Source organism: Jaculus jaculus, chromosome 6 (assembly GCF_020740685.1).
Source record: "Jaculus jaculus isolate mJacJac1 chromosome 6, mJacJac1.mat.Y.cur, whole genome shotgun sequence".
NCBI classification, from domain to species: domain Eukaryota; kingdom Metazoa; phylum Chordata; class Mammalia; order Rodentia; family Dipodidae; genus Jaculus; species Jaculus jaculus.
The window spans coordinates 125,054,762-125,078,292 of record NC_059107.1 but is presented as its reverse complement, the minus strand read 5'-3'; the positions used below and the strand labels follow the sequence as shown (position 1 = coordinate 125,078,292).

Genomic DNA, 23,531 nt, shown 5'->3' with positions numbered 1-23,531 from the left:
ATGCATAGCATAAGATAATGCCTGCTACTTAATTTTATCATGTGTGTAATGTACAAGCAATCACTAATCCAGAGGGCTAAAGTATCATGTTTATTATGCTTTTCAATTTTGAGATAAAGTAGAAACTCATTAAGATAGGTTTTCTGTGCTATTAAAAAGCCAAAATGATTTATAATACAAACATAAATTTGACTTACACAGCTTTTTTCATGCGAAATGTGGTTCAAATACATGACAATAAATCAGACCTCAATCTTGAACATACTTAAGTCTAAAGTAAATCAGGTTTTACCTCGTTTTTATTCTCAGTTGGCATTCTTCAGTACTAATGCTGACTGTATAATTCAGTCTTATCACCACTATATTAAATGAGAAAATAAACCTCTTTGTATATTGTACATGCTGGAAAAGAAAAGGACTGTCATTAAATACTTTGGAGTATATAGTTTTGGTGTTCTGGAGAAAAATATGCAAATACCTAGAGAACGAATAAAGTAAAGGTAATCATATTTTCAAAGGGAGATTTGATAGCTGCACATTGGATTTCTGGGTCTCTTGCATTTGGAAACTGTAAGGAGTGGATAAAATTGTTCTTTCTCTCCACTTCTATACTTCTATTTTTAATCCTGTCGCCTCTCCTGTTTTACACTGATGTCTACTGATGGTGCAAGTCTGTGTTCTAGAATACATTCTCGTCCCAGTGGCAAAAACTGCTTATTGTGCTAGTGATTCAAAATCCATGGCCCTAGGGCTGTGGGCTGAATTACTTTTTTTTTTTTTTTTCTCCTTTCTACCCTGATATATAAACACATTTTACAATATCCTGTAGCTGACTGGGTGGGCAGATTTTGACATTAGGAATTCTACTTCAGTGTGTTAAAGTTTAAGGGTCAGTGAATCCCATATGCTCAGTCATGACACAGGCTTTTGACACAGTGGAAATCTTGCTGACACCTTCCTTGACAGATTATTTTCTTTGAAAATGTGCTGAAGTAATGTTCACCACTTTTTGGTAATATACTAACATATACCATAAAACACTTAGAATTTCAGGTAAGGTAGAAATGTTGGCAAATATTAACTCAATTTTCCTGCAGTTTTAATCTTGTACAATGAGACTTGATTATGAAATTTGCAAGATAGATAAGGTGATAAGTTTGGGTTGTTTATCTTTCCTTTGCTACTGAAGTTTCAAATTTGAGTGTAAAAGCCTACATTCAAAGTATGAGATAAAGTCTTGATAGTTGAATCCTGGATTTTATTTTCAAATGAAATACTTATTTTTCTTATTTGTATATATTAACATATTTTAACAACAGTACATTTTTGTTGGCTGAAACATGTAGAGAGAAATGAAATTCTGTAAATGTAACACCATTTGTCCAAAAAAAGTATCGTGTGAAAATGATTAACTTTTCAAAACTGGTTCTTATTATAACATCATGTAAATGTGCTTTTGAAAAGAATCTTCTTCAAGGAACTAAAATCATGATGCTTACCATATTACAATTACCCCAGCACAGGAGTTGACATATGCAAAAGCATTTTGATACCTCAGCATGAATTATAATGAATTTTAGTTCTATCCTATCATTAGACATCTAAACTATTCCTGTAATTTTCCTGAAAACATATGCTATCTAATCTTATGAGAAACATTTAGAATATTTCCCATCTAGATAGTTTAGTGGTTAAAAAAGATAAAAATGATAAGCTTAAATATATTCTAAGTAGAAGATTGTCTTTTTCATTGCATTTTAATTAAGTCAAATGTATTCATACTTTTACAGAAATACATGCAAACACTTTTGTGTGCAGAATATGTAACATGATTTAAATTTTTTATTCTCACTTCTGTTTTACTATGAATATACTAATGTCTGTGCTTTCTGTTCAGAAATTGCTGGGCTCTATGTGGTGACAACACATACTGTGTAAATGATGTTTATATAGTTACTTTTCACCAAAGTCAAGTCCTAGAGAACAGACTATGGAGGGAAGTTTCCTGCCCTTTGTTTGACAAAAATTAAGATTATTAGGGAAATATTATTATACTATTTTATATGCCATTACAATTAATTTATCACACTCAAAAATATACAAGGAAGAAAATCATTTAATCAGTTGCATAGACATTTACATGTCTAATATATAAAAAGATATCATATGTACATATTCATTAGGATCTGGTTAATTTTCCTTAATTTACATATGTTAGAACCATGTTCCAACGTTATTTTATACTCATTCCTTCTTATCTATAAGTTTGCAAATAAAACCATATAACTGAGCATTAAATCTTCTGACTTGGTCAGTCATGAACATGTGATAGTCCTACCACAAATACAGCTGTCATGGCTCCCTTCCTTTTGCAGACTTTAAATTTTTTGTTTATTTATTTATTTATTTTTTATTTATTTGTGAGTGACAGAGAGAGAGAGAAAGAGGCAGATAGACAGGTAGAGAATGGGCCGCCAGGGCCTCTAGGAACTGCAAAGGAACTCCACATGCTTGCGCCCCTTGCACATCTGGCCAACGTGGGTCCGAGGGAATCGAGCCTTGAACCGGGGTCCTTAGGCTTGACAGGCAAGCGCTTAACGGCCAAGCCATCTCTCCAGCCCCCTTTTGTAGACTTTAAAGCCCTACTCGTAGTACTGTTACTTATTTGTCATTTACTTATTTTATTTCTTGGAGCTCTTGAAGTTTCTATTGAAAACAATAGTGTGCTAGTTCCAAAACCAAAACAAACTTTTCAAAGCACATCCCAAATCAAATAATAATAACTTTTTAAGGGGGATAATTGTACCTATAAGATAAAGAAATGATTTTGGGGTCATTTAATTCTAGCCTTAATAATGTTATGTATCGGGCTGGAGAGATGGCTTAGCGGTTAAGCGCTTGCCTGTGAAGCCTAAGGACCCCGGTTCAAGGCTTGGTTCCCCAGGTCCCACATTAGCCAGATGCACAAGGGGGCACACGCGTCTGGAGTTTGTTTGCAGTGGCTGGAAGCCCTGGCGGGCCCATTCTATCTCTCTCCCTCTATCTGTCTTTCTCCCTGTGTCTGTCACTCTCAAATAAATAAATAAATAATGAACAACAACAACAAAATAATAATAATGTTATGTATCAAACTTGTGTGTAGCAGTGGCTAATTCTATTGTCTCCCATTGAAAATTAGAGAAAGACACTGTATCATAAAGTACAAAGGTACTGATCTCACATTTCTGTGGTTGAAATAATTCATGCATCCCTGCTTTCTACAGGTGAGTTCATCTTTAGGTCCAAAATGCCCTTGGGCATCTGGAATACTGTTACATACTGTTCTACTGTTTCCAGGAAAGCTGTGTGGCTTCTGCTCCCTTTCCTTCCTTGTGAACCTGCCCACTGGAAAATGTTTTCTTTTTATGAAGTAGTTTTAACTTAGCTTACAAAGAAACATGTCTCCTTGTGGAATTTTCCTACATACTTTGTTGAAGTTGAGTCTCACCACCATCTGTCTCCATCTCCCTGCCTCCCTTTCCCACTGTACCCTTTTACCCTGGTATTTCCCCTTTCACTTGCAATATCTCATGTGTTCTATTATCTTCCTTGCCCCTTCTCTTAAAGCCTTTTTTCTTGGGCTGTAGGGATGGCTTAGCAGCTAAGGTGGTTGCCTGAAAAGCCAGAGGACCCAGGTTCAATTCCCCAGGACCCACGTTAGCCAGATGCACAAGGGAGTGCACTCCTCTGGAGTTCATTTGCAGTGGCTGAAGCCCTGGCATGCCCATTCTTTCTCTTGTTCTCTCTCTTTCTGACTCTAATAAATAAATAAAATTTTAAAAATATATAAGTTTAGGGCTGGAGGGGTGGCTTAGTGGCTAAGGTGCTTGCCTATGAATCCTAAGGACCCAGGTTTAATTCTCCAGGTCCACATTAAACAGATGCACATTGTGGCTCCCGCATCTGGAGTTCCTTTGCAGTGGCTAGAGGCTCTGGCATGCCCATTCTCTCTCTCCCTCTGTATCTAATGAATAAATAAATAAAACAATAATTAAATGTAGATAGATTTTTTTTTTCTAAAAAGCCTCTTTTGTTCAGTGCCATGGGTACCTTTCTAGTTCCCTTGTCTTTAACCACCTTTAGTACAACAGAAAATGGACCAACATAGAAACAAAAAAGAAGTGAAATAAGTGAGGCCTAGGAGGAAACATAGTTTGTTCTCACTCATCCAGTATTCTTAACTTAAAAATGTTCATTATAAACCGGGCGTAGTGGTGCACACCTTTAATCCCAGCACTCAGGAGGCAGAAGTAGGAGGATTGCCATGAGTTAGAGGCCACCCTGAGAGTACATAGTTAATTTCAGGTCGGTCAGCCTGGACCAGAGTGAGACCCTACCTCGAAAAAACAACACCAAAAAAAGTTAATTAAAGAAGATCCTTCCTCAAAGACTCATCTCAAAAACTTGTCTTCCCCTTGAAGATTTCATTCATTCCTATATGTAATGTTAATTGTGTTTTCTCACATGCCTTTCGCCTGTTGGTATCACTACTTAGTGGATATTGTGCTTTCTTCTAATCTCAAAGAACATTTTAATAAGCTGTGTACCTAACAGTAATAATGTGAAGTGTGTAATTAAAATTAAATAAATAACATGTGATAACAGCACAATGAGCACAAATCATGTCCTTCAGATATAGGGATGGAAAACAAAGTGTTACTATATTTATATATTTATCTGTTTGTGTGTGTGTGTGTTTGTGTGTGTGTGTGTGTGTGTGTGTGTGTGTGTTCATAGATGTGTATGGATGTGTCAAGAAGCTTCTATTGAAAACAATAGTGTGCTAGTTCCAAAACCAAAACAAACTTTTCAAAGCACATCCCAACTCAAATAATAATAATAACTTTTTAGGGGGGATAATTGCACCTATAAGATTAAGAATGATTTATTTCCACTGCAAAAGAATGCTCATCCAGCTTTACATGGGGTACAGATGTGTGACTGTTGATTTAAACTTGGATCAACAGGCTCTGTTCACAAACACACTTATGTATTGAGCCATCTCTTCATCCTCCAACATAACTATATGATTATAGGGAAATATGCAAAGTTATATCTTTATATTTTATATAAACACAACCTTTTGTTTAATGCTAGGTACTTACAAACTTGATATCATTGAGTTATTCAAATATGTAACAGCTACATGAATGATTAAAGAATATCTAAAGCTGGAAAATAGCACAGAAGTTACTGCATTTGCCTGAGAAGCTTAAGGACCCATGTTCAATTCCACAGTACCCATGTAAGCAAGATGCACCATGTGGCACATGCATTTGGAGTTCCTTTGCAGTGACTGGAGGCCCTAATGTACCTATTCTCTCCCTCTATCTATCTATGTATTATCTATCTATGTATTATCTATCTATCTATGTGTTATCTATCTATGTATTATCTATCTATCTATGTATTATCTATCTCTCCATCTACCATCTATCATCATCATCATCATGTATCCATCTATCTACCTCTTTATCTTTCTCAAAATCAATAAATAAAATATAAAAATAATAAAGAATATCTTGAATTTTACTCCATGTAAATATGTTTATCAGCTAGCCAACACCTTTTTGAGAATACTTTTATTTAAAATTCTTGTCATTCTCTGTTAACTGGGTTATTTCTTATGTTTGAACAAGAAAATTTAAAAGTTTAATGGGTATATTTTCACATTTTGGTAGATGAGATTAGCACTTTAAGTGTATAAAAAGATGAAAATGAGAAGTCTGGAATGCTCAATTATGTGAAGAACTTTCACCCTAGAGATGCCATTGGTAATTAGCATGGTATAACATGTCTTTATAATCAAACAAATTTTACACAGTAATTATGACTTAGAAAAAAGCCAGAGCTTGCATATTTTATCATTTTGGTATTGCCTGAGGTTTTTTTTTTTCTTTTTTGCTTGTTTATTTTTATTTATTTGAGAATGAGAGACAGAGAGAGAGAAAAAGGCAGAGAGAGAGAGAGAGAGAGAGAGAGAGAGAGAGAGAGAGAGAGGAGAGAGAGGAGAGAATGGGTGTGCAAGGGTCTCCAGCCACTGCAAACGAACTCCAGATGTGTGTTCCCCTTATGTATCTGGCTAATGTGGGTCCTGGGGAATCGATCCTTGAACCAGGGTCCTTAGGCTTCACAGGTAAGCACTTAACCACTAAGCCATCTCTCCAGCACTTGACGGAGATTCTAAAATTATTTTGTATTGCAGAATATATTATAATTTGTTATTGTTGACAAATTTAAAATGTATCCAGAAATCCTTGTAAGAATGCTGAGCACAAGTTGTATTCCCCCACCCCATAAATAAATAGAAATGAAGGCAAAATAATAGTAACATTATAGAAATGATAAGGACACACTCTGAGAATCATTAGTAAGGCACAAGTAGTAAAGGTAGAGGTCTCAGCTGACTGAGAGAAGTGGCTGTTTTCTCTGTCATCTAATTGATTATTATAAATGAGAGAAGTTACACAAGAAGTTCATCGTGTCTGAAGCTGCTCAATCATTTGTGAGACAAGGGAGTTGAGAGTAAGTAGGACATAAACTGGGTAAAAGGAATTGTAGAAATATAGTGCACAAACCCAAACTTAAACAGATGTCACTGCCATGCTCTGTCTGCATTGAACTATAAAAACAGAGTTTTATTTTGTAATATCCTATGAATTCAAAACATTACAAAACAACCACATTGGATTTATAGACGTAAGATTTTTATTCAGTTATTACTTCTCACTTAATCTTAGTTGGCAGTTTCTCATAGTTGTAAACATATTTTTATCATTATCAAATTGGCAGTAAGATTAAATGGTTTATTTAATTTCTTAGAATTGCACCAAAAGGCATAAAGGGAAATTGAGGAATAAAGTCATTGCACTTCAGTAAGTGAAGTTTGTTCACTGTCTGTACTACCAAACACAGAAATCAGTGCAGACCCTCTGAAGCTCCTGATTGGAAATCCATCACCATTCTTCCATTTGCAGAAGTTTCTGCTTATCAGAGATCTGTTAAGGCACATGTTCCAGGAGGAACCATACTTCCTTTTTGCTATGAAATCGCTGGCATATGAGCAGTGGCATACAGCCATGACAGATGTAGAATTAACTGTTGATTGAAATGTCTTGTGCTATTTCATATCATGGAAACCTTAAAAACAAATTGTTGTAAGATTCTCTATCAATTACCTTCTCATGGTTGGGACAAAAATACCAAGCCTGAAGCAAGTTATGGAGAAATGGCTTATTTTTTTGTTTATAGTTTCAAGGAGAAATTTATCATGGAGGGGAAAGCATGGCGGGAGCAGAAGGGTGCCCTCACATTGTCACCCCCACAAGGAGGAAGCACTGGGAACAGCAAGCATGGCTGGACGAGTAAATCCTTAAGACCCACCCCATGTGTCACACTTCTTCCAGTCAGAGTGCTTCCTAAAGTTTTCACAACCTTGTGTAACAAGGCACCAGCTAGTGACTAAATATTCAGTCCTCTGAGTCAGTGGGTTATTTTCAAACCCCCACAGACTCTCAAGCTTTTGCATACAAATAAATTCCCTTACACCTAGTTAAAATAGCTGTATAATTCAGGCTATGTCTACACAGGAAGAAAACTGGAATTATAAAAATGATGTAGGAGGCTCTTGAGATGGAGTTATACACTGAGCACAGTGCCCAAAGTTTAGAAAAGCTGCACCAGAAGCCAGGCATGTAATCTGTAGGCTACATCAGAGTTGACAAGGATATAAATGCAAGAAGGTAACAAAAGTCCTTGAGAAACAAGAGAGAAAGATGTAGAAGAAAATGGAGGTGTAGGATTTTAAGATAATTCATTTAATTCAGCTTTTGCACTCTGAGGGGACAATTGTAATCACAATTTGACCTCTCAGGAGAGGGCTCTGTCATAGTAGATATTTCCTTACTCTAGGGAAAGATGTGTCAATAGATGGAAATATCCTGGCACAGAATAAAGGGGTTGGGCCTGGGGTGAAGAATAGAACACTTAGAGACATGTATTTACCCAGAATTTTCACCAGTATCTGTTCATTGTGTAAACAAATTTTAGAAGATATTACACGTTATTCCAACCACTCTTGAACAATATCCTAAACCCAATTTCAGAAGGTGTTACATATAACAGACAAGTGCTTTTAATGTATGTTCTGTTTTTTTCTCAGGAACACGTTATCAAAGCTTACATTTCTTTTATACCCCTGCTAGAATACTATGCTGGCATTTTATTCAAGTTATGTCCTGCTCTTATACCTCCATATCATAATTACTATGTGGTTTGTTGCTTATTATACTATATTTAGATCTTTATTGTTCTAGTTTGTTTACATTTTAATATTTTATTTTGCTTTATTTATCAGAGAGAGAGACAGACAGACAGACAGACAGACAGAAGACACTGGGTGTGCCAGGGCCTCCAGCCACTGCAAATGGATTCCAGATGCATATGCCAGCATGTGCATCTGCCTTATGTCAGTTCTGGGTAATCAAACATGGTTCTTAGGCTTCACAGGCAAACAACTTAATTAACTGCTAAGCCATATCTCCAACCCTGTTTAGATATTTTTAAGATAAGCTCTCACTTTTTTGATCAGGCTGTCCTCAAACTCACCATCACCTTCCCCAGTGTTGTGAGTGTTGGGATAAACTATGCCTGGCTTAGATTTATTTTTTCATTTGTCTCTTTTACTACTTAACTGTGAAGTCCTGCATAGAATCTGATTTACTTTCCTCAGCTACATCTTTGTTTATTAATACAATGCTGGATTCTCATCTTATAGAAGTTACTATTACTATTTGAATGATAAGTTGGAAACTGCTTAAAATATGTCTTTTTCTAGTCATTAAATCATGCTGAAACACCTTATTGAGTTTCCCCATTATACTAGAATTTAATAATCTCAAGAAATCTGAGTAACCTTAAGGAAAATTGCTGAGAATTCACACTATCACATTCCTCTTTTCTCCAGCATAGACATAAATACAACAAAGATGTGCTTTAGAGTTGAAGAGAGATCACTGATTTCAATTACATAATGCTGTTTCCAAATCCACTCTAAATTCTTTTTTATTGTAAAATTTACTGCCATTTTATGAGATTTTTCTTATATATTTTTGTGATATTTTATGTATAACTAAGACTTATATCAAGAAAAACTTGGACTAGAGAGATGGCTTAGTTTCTTTTCTTTTCTTTTCCTTTCTTTTTTTTTTTTTTTTTTTTTTGGCTTTTCAAGGTAGGGTCTCACTCTAGCCCAGGCTGACCTGGAATTCACTCTGTATTCTCAGGGTGGCCTCTAACTCATGGCGATCCTCCTACCTCTGCCACCCAAATGCTGGGATTAAAGGTGTGTGCCACCACGCCCGGCTTAGATGGCTTAGTTTTAAGACACTTGCCTGTGAAGTCTAAGGTACCAGGTTTGATTCCCCACAACACATGTATGCCTGGTACACAATGTGGTACATCATCTGGAGTTTATTTGCAATGGCTACAGGCTCTAGTGTGCCCATTCTCCCTCTCTCTCTCTCTCTCTCTCTCTCTCTCTCTCTCTCTCTCTCTCCCTCCATCTCTCCTTTTCTCTAACAAACAAAAATAAAAAAGGAATCAAAACAAATAAAAGTAAAAAAAGAAAAGAAAAACTCAAATTAATTAAGACCCTGTCCTTTCAAATTGTACACATGTTTCATAAGGAGGTTCTTCCTAAGTAACCATAGTGATGAATGAAATTGTTTCTCTGTGTTTAGTTTCTTTGAATACTTGAATGCTATTCAGGCTATGAAGTTATCATGAAGACTCAATAGGACATTTTTAAAGTCATGCATAATAAAATTAATCTCAATGCACATACTAGTCTGTCAAGATTAACTTATTCCTAAGAGCCCTTTTCAGAGAATTGTATGTAAAAAGAGATCATCATGCTAAGTAAAATAAGGTAGAATAAGAAATAAAATATTACATAAGTTTTTTCATATGAAACACATATATATATCAAAATAGAAGGTGGGCCATGAAAAGAGAGGGAAGGTTTATAAATGAGGGTAGAGATGAGAATCATAAAAGATGATGGGAAGCAAAAAACTAGAAATAAAGCTGTACAATTTAAATAATAACTTGATTTATTTTACAATTAATATTTTCTCTCTTTTCATAGAAATTAGCATAAATGAACACAAGCACCATTTTAAATAATTCATATATGGACTGGGGAGATAGCTCAGTTGTTAAAATCCTTGCTTTCAAACCCTGATAACATGGGTTTGAGTCCTCACTACCCATGAAAAGCTAGATGCACAAACTATTGCATGCATCTGGATTTCATTTGCAGTGACAAGAGGCCCCAGAACACTTCTCTCTTTCTCTTTGTCTTTCTCTCTCGCCTTGTAAGTGTATAAATAATAAAATCATAGTGTAAAATTAGCCTCAAGCAAAGGAAAGAAAACCATGATTGCATGTTCAGATTTGCTACAGCCCTAATAAATAGATTTCAGGGATAGTTCAAAATAAAATTTAGAATAGAAATAGAGTGTCAACTACTGGGAACATAACAATGGAAGCAAGGGTTTCGTGTTACTAATCATCTGAGTGTTCAAAATTGATATGAGTCAGGTTTCAGGTAATGAACATGTGAAATAATATTTGCAATTGAGATTTTATTTCATTTTTCAAAGAGGAGAGGTAAAGACAGAGAAGCTCACAAAAGTAGTATGTTTTGCATAATGGTGCTGTGATTCCAGTGGGAAGGCCATCAAGTCTAAGAAAACGTATGTCTTTACCTCTAAGTACCACTCATTCTTTGTAGTCAAGTGTTCTTTCAACAATACATCATAGTTCCCATTCTTACTTCAGATTCTTCCTTACTTTTGCTGAGATCACATCAACTGTTGTCCATGTAACTGTCACAATAATTAGTACAAATTTATTTTAAGGACACATATTTGGTCATTAATTGTGAATTTCTTAGGGGTATAAATACATTTCTTAGTTTGAAAATTGATGTATATTCAAAAATGTCTAAATAGATAATGTATGGTTATTTTAAAGAACATAGATTTCATTTTGTATCAGGTTTGTGTTGGGAAAGAATTCACTAAATTCAATGTACCTACAAAACAAAAATTATCCAATAGAAGATAGTTTGTTGGGCTGATTATCTCATTGTGTGACTGTATATAAGTGGTTAATCTGCATTTTTTTAATTTATTGCATTTTTAAAAATTTTTTCCTTTTTGTTGTCTATTTATTTGAAAGCAACAGACAGAGAGAAGGAGAGAGAGAGAGAGAGAGGAATAGAGAATCAGTGCGCCAGGGCTTCCAACCACTGCAAACGAACTCCAGATGCTTGTGCACCCTTGTGCATCTGGCTAATGTGGGTGCTGGGGAATCGAGCCTCAAACTGGTGTCCTTAGGCTTCACAGGCAAGTGCTTAGCCACTAAGCCATCTCTCCAGCCCTATTTATTGCTTTTAAAATTTATTTGCTAGTGAGAAATGATAAAAGAGAAATGACTTTTGTAGGGATTTATTTTCCTTTTTTATTAAATAGAAACTTTGCGACTGAAAAAATAGCTTAGTAGTTAAGGTTCTTGCCTGCAAGGCCTAGGGCCTCAGCACCCATGTAAGCCCAATGCACAAGGAGTTTATTTGAAGTGGCTGGAGACCGTGGCACTCTCTCTCTCCCTCTCTCTGATAAGTAAAATAAAATATTTAAATAGAAACTTTGGATACTTCATGTGTTTGTACCTTCATTTTCCTCCTCCCTACCCCCACTGTTCTCTTTAGTGGGATTTCTGGTATTCAACATAGGGTTGTGGGTTATGAGTTGTGAGTGCAGCAGTCAGTTATTGTGGGGGGGGGATGCCTGTGGATGTCCCCCCCAAACACACACACCCTATGGCTCTTACATTCTTTCTACCCTCTCTTCTGCAAAACTCCCTGAGTCAGTGTGCTTTGAGTCTACTTTAGTGTTGATCCCTCAGCAGCTTCTAGATTTCTGCTTTGATCCATTTTGTGCACCCTCAGTGTTGGCTCCATCACCCTGGCTCAGATTGTCACCATAAAAGTGGCTCTCTTGCTCATTTTATCAATTCATCTGTGGTTTCACCTGGGCCCTGGCTGATTTGCAAGTGGAGAGCCAGGGCATTAGCTATATTTTCTTGTCTTGCTGCTAGATTTTATTTCCTTACTTCTCGCTACCTTCTGCAAAAGAAAAGAATATATTCTCCAACAGAGAATGAGGACAGCATAGGTTAAAGGGGATACACATTGTTAGAGAGATTTTGATGGGTGTAGCCATACTGTTGGCCAAAAACTAGTGGGAGCTTCTCATTGGAGACTACGATTTTGTATTCCATAGGATTCTGAATTGGTCCTCAGTTCTAGCTAGGGGTTCCTTTCCACTGAGCCAATCAGGGAGCCACTGGTTACTAAGCAAGACTGTGTGCCACTTTTACATGGGTGTGTACACCTGGTCAGCCTGGTTGTTTTCATATAGCCATGTCTCCTGTTTTTTGGCAATTTTTCCTAGAAGCTCATGGTAGCACTTTTCAGCACAGTTCAGGCTAACCACCTGGGACTTGGCTTCCTGCCAGAGTTAGCCAGATCTCTCAATGTTCTATCAGAAGCATGTTGTGTCTTCAGATGGGTAATCAAGTCCTTTGACAGAAGTCTGTCTTTGTTTGGGGGACTGCATAGGTCTCTCTGATTAACAGCTCACCTAAATTGTAACCAATTTCTGTTACTAAGAGTTAAAAGCTGGGGACGAATGTTTTAGGGTTAGGTTTCATCTTACTCTTTCTAGGGATATTTTCCCAGACAATCCCTCCAAGGTCCTGTTGAGGGTTATATCTTTTGGTCTGCTATCCAGAAGGAAGATGTCTATAGTACCAATTCAGTTTTGCATTTGACTTTGTGCATATCTCCCCTCTGGCAACACATTCCTCTTACCCCAAGCCCTTCTGTCCCTCTTATCTGCCCCTTTAATTGCTTGCCAGTTTTGGCTATAACTCAAGGTGTTCCAGTTTAGGAAACATGGATGAGGGAGAACATGCAGCATTTGTGTTTAGCCATACTTAATGGGGAAAAACTCAAGGAGTTCCTGTTAAGATTGAGAACAAGACAAGGATTAGAAATACAAGCCCAAGCAGTGAGACAGGAGAAAGATATAAAAAGATACAATTTGTAAAGGAAGAAGCCGAACCATCCCTACTTGCAGATGCAATGATCATATACATAAGTGACCCAAAGTATTGGACCGTCAAACTTCTAAAGGTGATAAATTCCTTTAGCAAAGTTGCAGGATACAAAATCAGCATACAAAAATCAGTAGCTTTCCAATATACAAAACACAAGTATACAGAAAAAGAAGTCAGCAAAGCTGTCCTGTTTACAGTAGCCACAAAAATTCAAATATCTGGGAATAGCCCTAACTAAGGAAATGAAAGATCTACATAATGCAAATATAAAACAGTCAAGAAAGAAGGAAGATATGAGAAGATGGAAGGAACTTCCATGCTCCTAGATATGAAGAATTAATATTGTAAAAATGACAATTGTACCAAAAGCAATATACAGATTCAATGCAATACCAATAAAACCTTGGCATTATTCTTCACAGAGATATAAAATATAATCACAAAATTTATACCACCTCATTCAAAGCAGGTTTAATCTGAATCTCACCATCTTCCCTTCCCTTCCCATTCCTTTCCTCCCTTCTTCCCTCCATTCCTCCCATCCTTTTTCTTTCCTTCCTTCTTTTCACCATTCTCCTCCTCTCTCTTTCTTTGTTTATTAAAAATTCTACTGAAAATTTCCATAAACATAAATAATGTACCATCATCATCATTCCCTCCTACAACCCTTTCTTTTCCTCATCCCAAATCCCCCTCCATTGAATTCCTCCTTCTTTCTAACTAGTCTACCTTCTATTTTGATGTCATCATTTTTTCCTACTATTATGCAGATCTTTTGTAGGTAACATCAGCCACTGTGAGGTTATGAATATCAAGAGCACATTGTTTTGGGAAGACATTATTTTTAGCATTCCTACCTTCCTTTGGCTCTTACAATCACCTTTGTCTGCGATGATCCTTGAGCCTTTGAGGGTGTGATAGAGATGCATCACTTAGTACTGAACACTCCACTTCTCAGCACTTTTGTGTGTTTTAGTTACCCCAGTGGTCACTGCCATCTGAAAAGAGAAGCTCTGCTAACAAAAAGTGAATTTTACTATTCTTTTTGCTGCCCTAGCCAAAACCTTCAGGAAACCACTCTCTCTGTCCCCATCTCAAGTTAGTGTGCTGGGATATCAGAGCCCTCTATGTCTTGCAGGTTTTTTATGTGAGGTCTGAGGATCAAACTCATGTACTCAAGTTTTAACACTGTTTTGTCCACTGAGAAATCTTCCTAGCCATTGTGGTTTTTGGTTTTTATTTATAGAAATGGGTGGAAATAGTCATGACAACTTTAAGGGACTGTCATTTCATGTGAAGTAGATTGTATCGGTAACATGCTCATTATGGACTCAGCATACACAGAAGCAAACTATATGAATATACACCATTGATTCCATGATTAATATATCAATTATTTGTGTGTAATATATTATTTCTCAAGAATATAATTACTTCTTAGTAACTATTGATTAAAATTTTTTCAGTAATTAAGAATTTAGGTTTCATAGTTTATGTTATTAGTTGCAATTTGATTTTTGTTTTTCTCCTTAGTTGGAGTAAAAGATCATCAGAATAGTTATAGGAATTCTTAAGCTTTAGAATGCATAATTATATAAAAATGCAGACTACCAGCTTCCACCTCCAGATATGACTCAGAAAATACATAAGAACCAAGGCATTTGCATCTTAAAACTGCCTGTCCAGAAATATCACCAGTTGCAGCAGAGTGGACCTGACATGCAGTATTTATGGCACTGTAATGGATTCCTTCTATGTGAAGGGTAACAGATGAAAAGGTTAACTATCTACAAGGCCTTCCTTCAGATAATATTATCATTATTCAGAAAGATGTGCTTTGATTTGTTATGATGAAATCACAAGGTCATTTCTCTCATGGGCCAGTTTTTAATTCTAATTGGTATATAAACTATGAGAATTCCAAACTGCATCTTTTATACAAAAATGAGTTAATGAAATTGAGGATCAGCTTAAAGTAATGATGACTTTCAGCTTTAGGGCATAAGTTTAACAAGGAATTTCTAAACTCAGACAATACATTGTCATGTCAAAAATGATATTCATCTTTTCTTAATTATTGTTATAGCTGTCACACAGAAACTGTGTAAAACAAAACAAAAGCTTTATGTTATCAACTCCCATAAATGTCACTAGTTCCATTTTAAAATTATGATTGCAAATTAGAACATAATAAAATGAGGAATATTGGGTTATCTTTCCATTAGCTATAGCAAAATATGTGAAAGAATCAATATGAAAAGATCAAAAGTGTTATTTTGGGTCAAATTTTTATGTGTTGTTAATATATTTTATTTATTTATTTGAGAGAAAGCAAGAGGGAGAGAGATAATGGGCATGCCAGGGCCTCCAGCCACTGCAAACGAGCTCTAGATGCATGTGCCCCTTTGTGCATCTGGCTAACGTGGGTTTTGGAGAATCGAACCTGGATCCTTTGGCTTTCCAGGCAAATGCCTTAACCATTGAGCCATCTCTTCAGCCCTGGTTCAGTTTTTAAAGTTTCAATCCATTGTATATTGGTCTTTTTTTCTTGAGATGGGTTATGGTGAGTTAATACATCTTGGTGGAGACGAATGGAGAAGGAAGGGCTTAGGCTACAGATCCAGGTCAGAGTCTATCATGGAGGGAAAGCATGGAAGCAGGGGCTTTGAGCAACTGGTCACGTTGAATCATTTGTCAGGAAAGATAGTGAGGAATGCTGATGCTCTGTCAGCTCTCTCTTTTTGTTTTAAATACCTCTTCTTTTTTAACATTTTTATTTATTTATTTGAGAGAGAATGAGAGTTGAAGAGGCTGAGAGAGATAAGGGGCATGCCAGGGCCTCTAGCCACTGCAAATGAGCTCTAGATGCATGCACCCACTTGTGCATCTGGCTTTATGTGGGTCCTGGGGAATTGAACCTGGGTCCATAGGCTTTGCATGCAAATACCTTAACTGCTAACCCATTTTCCAACCCAGCTCTCTCTTTTATGCACTCCAGGACCTCATCCCATAGAAAAGTGCTGCCCATAGTTAAGGTGGGAGTTCCCACCTTATTTAACTAATCAAAATAATCCTTCTTCACAGGCAGATCCAGAGTTTAACTGACAATTTCATGGTCCTAAATACATAAATGTTTTTTTTTTTCTTTTTTTCTTTTTATAACAAAGATCCCTCTTTATCTTGAATCATCTTATATCACTGATGTCTATCATGGTGCTTACCAGGTAATAAGGCTTAAGAGGGACTGAAGAGACAGATTATCAGTTAAGGCACTTGCCTGTGAAGCCTATGGACTCACATTCGATTCCCCAGATCCCATGTAAGCCAGATGAACATGGCTGCACATGTATCTGGAGTTCATTTGCAGTGGCTATGCCCACTTTTTTTTCTCTCTCTCTCAATTAAATAAATAAATATAAAATATTTTTAAAATAATGCTCGGTACATATGAGCTGTGACTTACAAGCTTGAGAACTCATGAAAGATTGTCAATAAATGTAGTAGCATGGCTCATTTTTTTGCACTTCATAGCTGTCCAGTGGTGGCAATTAATTTGTGTTGTAGTTACCTTCACATCACTGGGACAAAATGCCCAACCAAAAACAGCATAAGAAAAGAAAGGGTTTATCTTGGTTTACAGTGTCAAGAGAAAATTAATCATGTCATGGTAGAGCCAAGGCTGGGCATCCCATCTTTCTATAGGAACTAGCAGGAAACAGCAAGAGACTGAGTGTGTTTGGGTGCTTGGGCTCGAACATTGCTCACCTCAAGGGACCCACCTGCTTCAGCAAAGCTCCACTCTCCACATGGTCCCACAGGGGGAATGAATGATAGTTTATTCACAAGCACATAAGCCTGTTAGGGACACAGTTTATTCAAACTATAACACTTTGCAGATCCATACTTAGCTATAAATCAAAAGAAGTGGTGTGAGGAATACTCTCTGCTTTGGAAGGTAGAAGAAACACTGTATATCATTTCCTGATATCTGAATTGCTTTAATCTCCTTTCTCTGGAGATGTTTCCATTATGGGAAAGGATTTACTGAGAAGTACCAATATATTTGTATTAATAAATCTGTTATGTAATGCAATTATTATAATGTTAGGTGAATTGAAAATCACTGGCCTTACATATATTACATTTTAAGTCTAGTGATCTCCCTTTATATTTATTACTTTTGTTTGTTTGTTTGTTGGTTTGTTTTTATCAAAGTAGATACTCACTGTAGCCCAGGATAACCTGACACTTACTTTGTAGTCCCAGGCTGGCCTCAAACTCAGAGCACCTTCCTTCCAGCTCTACCTCCCAGGCACTGGGATTAAAGGTATACACCATTGAACCTGGCTTGAAGTTATTACTCTTTAGTGTGATCATAAAATGCCTGTTATTTGCTCCATCTAGAATACTCTGCCAGTTTTCAGAACCAGAGAAAATATCAAGTTCCTTAGCATCAATTTAATTTCTAATACAGTTCCATGAAAGAATGAGGAAACATTAAGATACTTTCAGTGATAGGCTTGTAACACAAAAACTTACTCTTATAAATACGTTTCGCAAGACCAGTGTTTGACTACAAAAGGATCAGTTAGATTAGAACGTGTGTTGTTTGGAATGGATATCCTTACAGCCAAGTGTAGGTTTTACTAACACCACAACAACAAAAAATCCATAGGTGCAAAACATCATCATGATGACTTCAGGTTGAAAATTATCCCAATGTATTTTATTCATGTGAATTGGGAAAAAAAAAAGAGTCTGGGTACCACATTATTCAAAGGGATAACGGTGGGCTGTGTGAATTGCATGCATTAAGGTTTAATGCCTGAATAGAGAAATAATTATTAACGATATACATATCTCCTGTTTTAGTTGTGCCCATTTTCTCTGTAATGGGAATATTATTGCTTTTTTGTATTTTTTAATACAAAGCTTTTGAAAATTCCAGTGTGTCTTTTGGAGATCAAGTAAAGAATTAATAGAGGTTCCTATGATTTTAGTCTGAAGTAAAAATCTGATTCTTCCAAAGCTCATGCTCTCTTGATATCAAATATAAAATTATATTATCTAAAAATCACAACTAGTTTCCTGATTATGACAAAAGTATATTAACAAGCAATACCTTAACAGATGGTGAGGCGTGGCATGCAACCTTCTGTCTGCACAGAAGTAGATGATAAAAAGGGAAATGTGAATGTTATTTTTCCTGTTGTCTACAGAAAATGGATATGCAGCTGATGCTAACTATTTTTGTATCGTAATATTAGAAAATGTACCAGTAAGTGTGCAATTGAGTACCATCTGTCTAGTTGTGAGGCGAATCATGACCACACATCTGACACATGAGCAAAATCTCTAGGAATGGGTAAAAGTCAGTGGTCTAATTCCTGTTGAAAATATTGCTGGCCTAGAGCAGTTTACAAATTGTGGTTTTCTTCTACTCTCAGTGACAATATTGTACAGTCTTTTTGTGAGACATAATGCCTATAAAAGGTAATATAATAGGATATATAAGTAATATAGTCTAATATAATAATATAATTGGACCTACAAGACTTGAATATTTCAAAATAGTTAAAAATTTCAAAATTGTTTTTCTCTGGAGCTGAATGTGGATGTAGAGAAACTTGCAAAACCACATTCATGGCAGTTTGCTGGAGCCTTGGGGTTTCTTGCAGGACTCCCTCCCTGTCTAGGCAAACAGCCCTCAGGACCTTTTTCAGGAGACCAACATCCGCTACAGTCACCACCACTACCAGATGATGTGCACTCCTGCCAATACCCACGCAACCTCCCTGATGCCCTTGCTATGTCTTGCGTCTCAAGACCTTTGAAAGCTTCCACAGTAGTGGAAACGGCAGCCCTATGGTCACGAGGGCCACACCACTACCTCCGCACTTCCCATGCTGCCACTGGCAGCTTCCCAGCACCCAGCTGGCCAACTGCAGCCTCACCCCCAGGGAACCCACAGCACCCCCAGTCTCCCCTGTGGAATCCAGCACAGCCCTCTCGGGCTTCAGATTGGCCTCCTCTGGCCCTCAGAACCAAGAGCCCATCCTGCCATGGAGGCAGAAAGATAAGGGAGGCCCCTCCCCCCTCCCGGATGCAAGACCCTGTGGGATGGGGAGAGAACATCTCTGTGGCCCCCTTTCAGCCCTCCTCTGTGTGGACCCTGTGCCCCAAACCCTGGAAGGAAGAGACTGGACGCTAGTCAGGCAGTGATATGTCTTGTACTAGCACAGCTGCATGCACGTGAGGTCCCAGCTCACATGGATGCAGCTTGGGTGCCTGGTGGCAGCACCTCTGACATCAAACAGCCATCTCATGAAGACTGACCTGCCCAGCCCCATCCCACTCAAGGCCTCGCAGAGACGTGGCTGGCTCTTGACTTGGAGCTCCCTGGAGGCCAGTAGTCCATAGCTCCCTTGCCTCACCCCACCCCTTTGTCAGCCAGCGTTACTGGTCTCGGCGGAGGAAACGGTTATGGGAAACTCCAGCACTCTTGTATCCATCCCTCAACTCCTGCTGCAAGCCTCTCTCCTCAGCACCCAGGAGCACCCCACCCCTGTATCCTGTCCCCCTTTTAATGAAAGAGAAGAAAGTTCTGAATCACACACACGCATACACACACACACACACACACACACACACTGCTTACATTTTAACTTAAATGATATTCTTTTGAATTGAATAATTAAGTTATTTGAAAATAATTATTTAAGTAATAAATATTTAATACAGCTAAGGGGTATAATTAATTACTATTTGACAGGGTATTTCTGATAAGCTTTTTAGTTTTTAAGTATTTTATTGTATTACTTTATTTATTTGAGAGCGAGAAAGAGGCAGAGAGAGAGAATGGGCATACTAGGACCTCCAGCAAATAAACTCCAGATGCATGCACCACCTTGTGCATCTGGCTTTATGTGAGTCCTGGGGAATCGAACCAAGATCTTTTGGCTTTGCAGGCAAGCACTTTAGCCACTAAGCCATCACTCCAGCCCTTTTATTTTATTTTATTCATTTTTCTTATTTTGTTTTATTGAAGTAGGGTCTCACCTTAGCCCAGGGTGACCTGGAATTCACTACGTACCCGCAGGGTGGCCTGGAACTCATGGTGATCCTCCTACATTTGCCTCCTGAGTGCTGCGATTAAAGGTGTGGGCCACCACACCCGGCTTTATGATTTACTTTTAATTGTTTATTTTTATTTATTTATTTATTTAATTTAATTTTAATGTTTTTGGTCTTTTCGAGGTAGGGTCTCACTCTGGTCCAGGCTGACTTGGAGTTAACTCAGTCATTTCAAGGTGGCCCTGAACTCATGGCAATCCTCCTATCTCTGCCTTCCGAGTGCTGGGATTAAAGGCGTGCGCCACCACGCCCGGCTCATATTTATTTAATTTTTGAGACAGGTTCTTTCTTTGTAGCCCAGCCCGGCTTTGAGCTCATGACCCTATAAACTCAGCATATTAAGTGCCGGGACATTGGGCTTGCGCTGCCACAACAATTTCACAAAGGCATTCGAATTGACCTCATATTTCTTTCTTTTTCTTTAGTTTAGCATAGATACTTAGACACCATTCATTCTGGCACTTCCAAATACAACTTATTTTTTTGATTCTCATTCCCTTTCCTATTCCCAATCCTCCAGTTCCATTTCTTCTTTTACCCATAGTATGCCCACCTTTGTATTCCCATGTAACATGTGTCCTTTCCCTTTCCATCACCCTTCTTACAACCTGTTGCAGTCCAGTTCGCATTGCTGGTAGATATCACCCAACCAAGAGCAGCTTCTGGGTAAAAGAGATTTAGTTTGGCTTACAGGCTTGAGGGGAAGCTCCACGATGGCAGGGGAAAATGATGGCATGAGCAGAAGGTGGACATCACCCCCTGGCCAAAATAAGGTTGACCACAGCAACAGGAGGGTGTGCCAAACACTGGCATGGGGAAACTGGTTATAACAGCCATAAGCCCGCCCCCAACAATACACTCCCTCCAGGAGGCATTAATTCCCAAATCTCCATCAGCTGGGAGCCTAGCATTCAGAACACCTACGTTTATGGGGGATACCTGAATCAAACCACCATATTCCGTCCCTGGCTCCCATAAATTGATACCCATACATGGTGTAAAATAAAATGCATTCAGTCTGACTTTAAAAGGCCCCATAGTTTTTATCAATCCCAATGATGTTCATACATCCCCATAGTCCAAGACCTTCAACTGAGCCATAATACAAAAAAATAACCTCAAAAACCCATCATGGCACAGAATAAATATTCACACTGCAAAAGATGGCATTGGGCATAGCAAAGAAATATTTAACCAATACAAGATCTAAACAACTAGGGAAAACATCAAACTCTGTAGCTTCAAGTCCAGCAACTCTAGCCAGTGACAAGTCTTCAAGACCAATAATTCTAACCAGCAACAAGTTTCTGGCATTCCAATTCCGCCCCTCCAGCTAGGCTACTCACAGCCCTGGGAAACTTCCTTGAGGCTGGCACCTCTCCTTAGCAGCCATCTCATGGTCCTGGCATCTCCACTGGGTCTCCACTGCAATCCACGGTTCATCCTCATGGCCCCATGGGGTCTCTATGCAGACAAGCAGCAAACGCGCTTCACACTGCCCATGGCCATTTCCAAAACACAAGACCATGTTGGAAACTCAATGACCCTCTTTCCAGCATTTCGTATACTCCATGATACCAGGTAGGGTGCCAATTTGTTAATCCAGGGGGGAATAAAGCAGACTCTGAAGAACAGGATGCTCCTTGAGCACTCAGGCCCCTTCAAAGGAGTCTACATTCTTCTTGTTGCCTCAGTGCAGGTCAACTAGCCCAGTCTCAAAGGTTGTAATCTCTCAGTTGCAGCTGAACGGGCAACAGTTCACCCAAAGATTTTTCTTTCTGTGCCATATCCCTCTGCTCACACAAGTTCATTTCTACACAAAGCAACCCTGAACAACGTCTCAGGACACGGGCATAAGAGCAAGCTTCTCCCACAAACTGCTAACCCAGTCCAAGCAAAGCTCTTTCTCACCCTCATAAGCCAAACTTCACAGCCCATAGTTCTTACTGCCTTCAGGTCTTTCAGCTCTTACCAGAATAGTCCATCAAGCTGTACTTACAGTACTGAAAGGGATCTCTTAGGCCAAGGTTTCAACTCCTTCCCCATTCCTCTTGAAAATCAGCTCCAAAAGGACAAAGCCACATAGTCAGATGTCTAGCAGCAATCCCACTCCTTGGCACCACTTTACTATTGCAGTCCAGTTCGCATTGCTGGTAGAAATCACCCAACCAAGAGCAGCTTCTGGGTAAAAGAGATTTATTTTGGCTTACAGGCTTGAGAGGAAGCTCCATGGTGGCAGGGGAAAACGATGGCATGAGCAGATGGTGGACATCACCCCCTGGCCAACATAAGGTTGACCACAGCAACAGGAGGATGTGCCAAACACTACCAAGGGGAAACTGGTTATAACAGCCATAAGCCCGCCCCCAACAATACACTCCCTCCAGTAGACGTTAATTCCCAAATCTCCATCAGCTGGGAACCTAGCATTCAGAACACCTACGTTTATGGGGTACACCTGAATCAAACCACCACACAACCCATCTCTTTATGCTCAATTTGGTGACCAGTCTACCTTTATAAATTGTACCCACATTTTTCCTTTTTGTATACACACTTATAGATCTTACAAATAAAAACCACACAGTTTTGGTCTTCATGATTTTTGCTTCACTTCACTTAACATAATTCTTCCCAGGTCCATCAATTTTCTTGCCAATTTAATAAGCTCTTGTTTTCCATACTTCTGACTAGAATTCCATTCTGTATATATGCCAAATTTTTATTATCCATTATCTTTGAATGGGCAACTACATTGATTCCATTTGTTATCTATTGAAATCAAGCAATAAATATGGATATGCAAGTATCTCTGTTAGTAGAGTGTAGACTTCTTGGGCTGTATACACAAAAGTTGCAAAGCTAGGTCAAAGAGGAATTCTATTTCTAATTTTTGGAGATACCTCCATACTCATTTCCATAGTAGCTGTACTAGTTTGTATTTCTACCTGCATTGAATGAACACTTTAATTAATCTTATTCAAACCCTTGCAGTTGGTGATCATAATGATGCTACTATTTTTCTGTACATCTTGAGAGTTTCTTACTTGGGGACATGACAGGATACCTCATGATTATTGTAGCTAAAGATCGAAATATGGAAATATCAGATAAGAGCAGCAGAAAACTTAGAAAGACAGGCTGTGGAACCTAGGTGCTGAATCTGTAGGTTT

The 23,531-nt window shown here is 38.1% G+C and overlaps 1 protein-coding gene across 20 annotated transcripts in view; it reads left to right on the top strand.

The window, feature by feature from the left end:
- Positions 1-23,531, top strand: part of Ppfia2 (PTPRF interacting protein alpha 2) — a 441,464-nt gene that overhangs the window by 138,921 nt on the left and 279,012 nt on the right. The gene's annotated exons all lie outside the window — the stretch shown is intronic.